Source organism: Lycium ferocissimum, chromosome 9 (assembly GCF_029784015.1).
Source record: "Lycium ferocissimum isolate CSIRO_LF1 chromosome 9, AGI_CSIRO_Lferr_CH_V1, whole genome shotgun sequence".
Classification (NCBI taxonomy): Eukaryota; Viridiplantae; Streptophyta; class Magnoliopsida; order Solanales; family Solanaceae; genus Lycium; species Lycium ferocissimum.
The window spans coordinates 62,806,324-62,813,741 of record NC_081350.1 but is presented as its reverse complement, the minus strand read 5'-3'; positions in this window follow the sequence as shown (position 1 = coordinate 62,813,741).

The following is a 7,418-nucleotide window of genomic DNA, read 5'->3' as shown; positions in this document are numbered from 1 at the left end:
TGTCTTTCAAGAACATTTGCAATGAAGAATCTCATATTTCCATTCTCTCATGCATTCCCTAGGCCATTTCTTTGTAGAATTATTGCTAATCATATAATACATTGTTCACAAACGTTTACATCTTCGGCTGCTTCATTAGTGAGCCTTCCAATTTCTATTTCCTTTATCTAACATACATCAAGAACAAAGCACATATCCTATACCCACTTACAAATTCAATTGATTATCCGATTTCGGGGTAAACAATTACTGCTATTAATAGAGGCCGACAAATAAGAAATGTAAGATGTTAGAATATACAATCAAATTTCTGTGTGATAACATTGTTGGGTTCAAAATTTTTTGATAAATATACTAGAAATTAGAAGGAAAAAGGAAAGTGGAAGTAATATTATTCTAATCTAGTCTAGTAAATAAAAATGGAAGAGGAAAAATAAACTATTGGAAAAGAACGTTAGCTGTTAGTGAAACAAACATCAGTGAAACAATGTAAATAGTGTACTTGAATACGACATTAAACGTCTAAGTTATATGTACTGATGTTATAACATATTTTTAAACAGTCAATGTAATTTACTAATTTGTTATAACATGATATTTGACAAGTATAAATATTAGATATTGGAATTCTCCAACTAGACTACGGTAAAAATCAGGGGCTAATTTAGGTGTAAAAAAAAAGTCACGTGAACTCATGGTCATCCGATTAAACTCGGTATATTATGTGTATAATTCTTAAAATATAACTAGTATTGCCTTTTGAAAGCCATGCTACAAAAGACTTAGTGGTGCACTTGATTGAAAGTTAAGTTATTTATCTAGAGGTTCAAGGATCAATCTCCACTTAATGCATTTTTTTCTCTTATTTTTAGTAGTGCACCGATACAAATGAAAAAGGAGAGAAACTCATACCTCTTTTTTCCATATTTTTAGAGAATTTTAAAAAAAAATTCCTTACGAATATATATTTTACTTTCAAGGAAAATATCAATGTCAACAATACCGTCGTTAAAATAACATATTCTAGCATTTTATGGGATGCACTACAATTTGTACAAGGCAACTAATGTAATAAAGTCTTGATTTAATAACCAACTTAGTGGAGACTTGATCAGTTGTCGAATATTCTTTTGAGAATTCAAATTTCTTTTACTCTATTATACGTAAAAGTAAAAAAAAAAAATACGTATCTGGCAATTTAACCATTGTTAGAAAAAGAATGCTACACGAATTTTGCAAAGAAAAAAAAAAACTTCATTATTGATTTTGACTTAACTGTTTCTCAAAAGGAATTATCGAAAAAGTATACCAAATTGATTCATGAATACTAGTCTCCGATAAATTACTTTGAAATAGTGATTCATTTTCAATTAGCAATTGTAAAAACATTTTTTTGCGCGGATGGTCCTTCTTCTGGGGTGGTCTTTAATTTTTGTCCCTTAAATTGGTGGTCTTTAACACCCAGAGGTCCTGGGTTCGAACCCGGACTCAATAAAAAGAATAAAAAATTGCAAGACATAAGTTGAGATTCGCAGGGCAGAAGTTGAGATTCGCCTAACTTATGCCTTAAGGTAAACTTTTACCCAAAATTAGGCCTTAAGGCACACTTCTGCCTTAAGGCCTAAATTTTGCCCAAAGTTAGGCCTTAAGGCAGAGGTTTGCAAAATTCTAGTAATTTCTTCTTCTTCCGGTGCCGGATTTGGAAAATAGTGTTTCTTTTATGAGTGTATTCATTAATTTTTTAGCATACGATCCAGTGTTTGGGGTGTATTTTATTTCTTGTATTCCGTATTTGAGTGTATTCGTTAATTTTTAGTGCAAAAATTTGTTTGGGGCGTATTTTTGTTTCTTGTATTTTGAAGGATATTTTTTTGTATACAACTAATTTTAAATATAATAAAGTGAATACAGTGTAAAAGTAGCTACAAATGAATACGGTTGAGTTGAATACATTTGACTTGGATTAAATTTAGTTGAATACATCTAACTTGAATGCATCGGAATTTGACTTGAATACAGTGAAATTTAACTTGAATACATCAAAATCTGGCACAGCCGAATTTTGAATACAATCTACTGTAGCGCGCGTCTACTGTAACTACGAAATGTGATTAGCTAAAGTGTAGATATGCCTAAAAAATAACCCCCAAATGTAGTCATTTATATAAGTTTCCCTATTTTTTTTTTGTAACTCGTTGTAGTGCAGAGGATAGATTGAACTGGAGAGATTTTAGTGTCTACAGTTTATCCTCCAGGTAGTTGTCAAGTATCAAAGAGGCTCATAATCTGCAAGATATCATGTATAATTCACATGTTATCCTTATTTCAAGTTCATTTTTCATTTTATACTACTCACTGTCACAAAATAAATATATTATACATTATTGACAGATAACATATATTTCCTCTTTAACAACCAATAAATTTTCCCATCCCATCTCCCTCCACAATGATTCCTTTTGAGGAGCAAGCAAATTCTGATATATGGAACGCCAGTCATAGATATGCTTTAACTCGAAAGAAAATCAAAATTATCCTCATGTCTCCCAAATTCGGAGTTCCAAATGCGAGTGAATAATATAATACTAATACATCGAATTGTCACTTCAGGATTATATCCTGCTGCATGGTACATACACTGGATGTCTCAATTAATTCAGACCAGAGAGACACCATAGGTTAGAACTCAAACCAAATTCTCTCAGTACATATATAGGTTATGGCACAATAACAGGCAAAGAGAAGTCAACATACTAGTGTACATACTTCAGAAGCTGTTTCTCCAAGGAATTATGAAATAGAACCTAACACAGCAATCAAATTGTGCAAACACTTGAACTCATTATCATAACATGACTTCTTACTGTCAAAATGACTATTAGTCTATTAGATACAGATTATAGTGGCTTAGACTTGGAAAGCTCTCCCAACCCAAGCCAGGGCGAGGGATGGAAAAGCAAGTTGTTTTCTATAGTTTCTTTTATGGCTGTTGACTAAACTAGATAGAGGATGCAAAGCGGAAGAGACTATCTAACATGCTCCAACCTACAGAACCATGACATTTCCCAACCCTTGGTCATTTAGCTGCTGAAATAGACATAACTACTAAATAACTTCTTTTTTTCAAGGAGCAGATAACAAGAATGGAAGTGATAGATGACTTAAGATTCTATGCAGTCCAATAGAGACAGAGAGATGAGAAATATGGTAACTGACGACTTTAACATCCAAAATAAACGACACAGCTCTGCCTCATCCCCCAAGCTTCATCCCCAACACTTTATCGAATGTAGCACCATGCAGGAAACAGCTAAATAATCTACTCTGAAGACATGGTCAGAGTCGAACAAGACCACAATTGTGCTTAAATAGAAGCATTCAGTATTTGATAGAGATACTCATGGGCTTCTATTACGAATTTCTCACTTTTGCTTGTAAAGTCAACCATGCATATGACAAGTAAAGCTTAATTATGAATATAAGTAGTCACCCAAAAGAATAGCTCCCACAAACGAAATAAGTTTTGCTGAAAAGTAACACGAGATTCAGTTACTTACGGAAGGTGAAAAACAATCATACTTCGGGGTTTTTCCGTCTTTTGAATCGATAAAAGCTCCCTAGCCGTGTTAATGCATCGACAACCCAGGATAGCTTGAATTAAGTTTGGCAATCTCAGAAAAACCATAACAATAGCACTTTAGAAGTGTATTATTTACAGAGACTTGGAAATTCTGTATTATTTAGAGACTTGGAAATTCTGTAGAAAGAACAAAAATGCAGTACAAAATAGTTTATCCTGAAGTTTGGATATATAAGATTCCATGCATAACACAGAAATATGGTCAACTGTTTAAAAGCTCAAAGTCAGAGACAGCATAACCTGTTAGATACAGAATATAATGTTGGTAGTTTGATGCGTTAACAAAGACTGACCAAACTACAACAGATTGAAAGCACACCAGTTAGATGCCTCACTAAGAGAGTTTTTGAGCATCAATAGTTACCTATTTCCACAAATTCCACCACCAGATTATCCACTAAGGAGTAGGAGATAGAGATAAACGTATGCTCCGCAAGGAATCCAGAAGAGAAGGCTGCAAATAGACTTGCTCAGACCGAACATCTAGATCTTCAAAGATGAAACTAAAAGGAGGCCCCAATAGGTTTACATCCAACTATAATTTACTTTGACAATAAAGAAAAGATAACCGAATCTGACCCAGCTTGGCATAGCTTACAAAAATAAGAAATGTGAGACAAGCTAATTTATCGCACTGAACTACTCCACTTGAAAATAATCATCAGACATACTACATAGAGCTCCAGATACTGAATGGATGCTACCAATAGAATTTTCTGAAATCCTTCACATTCAAAACCAAAGCAAGATGATGCAAAACTTTAAGCAAACATAAATATCAACTAATGGATAGTACAACAGTGACAATAAGCAAAGAGACAGCAAAAACTAATAACACAGTAAGTTGACATAACGATTTTGGCTTAATAGAAGTTTATTTTAGATAATAAATATTTGAATCGTGGGAATTTAAGGCCTCATATTTTATACGAGGGAAAACTACGTATATATACATGTTAAGGAGAAATATTTACGAAACGTGACGATAGTTTTCTTTATTTACAAAACATAACGATATTTTACGAAACATGACGGATTTTCATATATTTTTCATTTTTATTTTATTTTCATAAAATAATATTTTAAAAAAATATATTTTTAAAAAAAATAATTTTATTTTAAACTTTTAAAAAAATTATATTTAAAAAAAAAATTGCTCAAAGGCTTAAAAAAATACTTCAAATTTTTGTGTATGAAATGTATATGTGTAAGCGAAATTTTTAATTGAAATTTTTAATATAGTTTTTCATACACAAAATGTGAATGAAATTCTAAGTCTTGAGCGAGATAAACACATTTTATACCATTCTCATACATAAAATTTGAGCATAATGTTTAAGTCTTGATCGAGATATACACACTTCATACGTTTTTCATACACAAAATTTGAGCTAATTTTTTAAGCCTTGAGCAAGATATACACATTTCATATACAAAAATTTAAGCAATTATTTTAAGTCTTGAATGTTGTATCAATGTTGTATACAATGTTGTTGTAGTTGTATTAATTTTAGAGAAATCTAACATGAACTTTATACATGAAATGTGAGCGAAATTTTAAGCCTTGAGCGAGATATAAATTTCATACCGTTTTCATACATACAATTTTGAGCGGATTTTTTAAGCCTTGAAGAGATACACACATTTCATACAGTTTTCATCTTGTTTTCATATACTAAATTTTGAGCGACCTTTTTAAGCCTTGAGCGAGATATACACATTTCATACAACTTTCATACATAAATTTTTGAGCGAAAAAAAATAAAAATAAAATTTTATATATATTTTTTTTAAAGTATGTTTCTTATAGGGTTTGTAATGTTATGTTTTGTAAATAGAAAACTATCGTTATATTTCGTAAATATATATATATATATATATGTACTTTACCCTCTATACTATAACTAGTGAATATATCCGCGTTTTGCATGGTTATAAAAACAAGACAAATTAAGCAAATAAAAAGAATAAACTTATCGTAATCATATTAGTAAGAATTGATATGTATTTGTTTCATTTTTAATGAAGCTTTTGACTCGGAATAGTTTTAATCTAAACAATTTCTTGCTTGGAAATATTATAACCTCTTGAAAATGAAGATAGTATCTACAAATTTATCATAACCTCAATATTAGATTATTTTTTTTCCTTTTTCTCTTTTCCATATGATTTTACCGGGAAGTGACTTAATTTATAAAAGGCTGAAGTAACTAAAATACCCCTAAACTTGGCACGAATTGCAACTTTAGTCCCCAAACTATTGATGCACTTCAAGACACCCCTAAGCTTGGCTAACTGGATTTTAATTCACCCCCGCGTTGCCATGCCACAGCAAGTGGAATGCACTCGCTGTCCACTTGGCATTTTCGTCCTATGTGTCCTCCACATAGATAATTTTTTTTTAAAGGTAAAACTGTTTTTTTTTTTATAAAAAATCTGAAACAATGGATTTTTTTGTTAATCTTGAAATTTGATTATTTAAAAAAAAAAAACTGGAAAAGTAGATTTTTAATTAAAATATCTTTAAAAAATGGATTTTTTTAATAAAAAAATTGAAAACTTGATTTTTTTTAAAAAGTGTCCTAAAAAATCCAGATTTTCATGATTCTTTTAGGACAATTCTTTAAAAAAGAACTAGAAAACTGGAGTTTTATACAAATATGAAAAAACTGATTTTTTTTTTTAAATGTGGAAAACCTATTTTTTTTAAAAAAAAAAAATCCAGGTAAATTAGATTATTTTTTAAATCTAGATTTTTTTTTTCAGTTTTCCACTTTATTCTTAAGAAAAATCAGTAATCCAAATTTTAGAAAAGTCCAGGTTTTTAATTAAAAATTTAATTTTCTAGATTTTTTTTAAGAAAAATGGGTTTATTCAGTTTTCCATATTTTAAAAAAATTCGAGGGTTTTTAATAAAAAATTCAAGTTTTCTAGATTTTTTTAGGTTTTGCACATTTTTTTTAAGAAAAAATCAATTTTCTAGATTTAAAAATTTCAAAATTTTTTAATAAAAAATCCAGTCTAGATTTATTTTTTAAAAAATGGGTTTTCCACATTTTAAAAAAAATGGTTTTATCTAGGTTTTTTTAAGAAAAAATACTTTTTAATGGAGGAAGGGGCAGATTTAGATGTTGGATTAGGAAAAAAAATTAAAGAAATGAAAAAAATTGATTTTTTAAATTTTATTTTAAAAAAAGCTGATGTGGAGCCTCCTACGCGCCTGAAAGTGTGTGTGCACACTTGCTTTGCCATGTAGCAACGCGGGGATGAATTAAAATCCAGTTAGAGCTTAGGGGTGTCTTGAAGTGCATCAATAGTTTGAGGACTAAAGTTGCAATTCGTGCCAAATTTAGGGGTGTTTTAGTCACTTCAGCCTTTATAAAACAAAAAAGCAATAAATCTTGCATCTACATTAAAATTATTTGTGATATCTTAGAAGTTGAGAGAATAAAAGTTTAAGAAATTGATAATTCTCAAATCCTCTATTCATCTTAATATTCATTAAATGATTAAATTTCCGTATGTCCAAAATTTTTTATGAGCGTATTGGACGTATATTTGAAATAACAAATTGAAGTGGAAACAATTAGTTGATCATCTCTCATAAAACTGCTTACTAAAGTTATCAAAAAATAAGTATATAGTCTTCATTAAGTTCTATGGTCGTCTACAAATAATTAAAGTTCGACAACCAATAATACTAAATATACTTATAAAAAATAAAAAGAAATGAAGAGAATATGTACATCTTTTTCCTTTTCTTCACACGATAAATGTT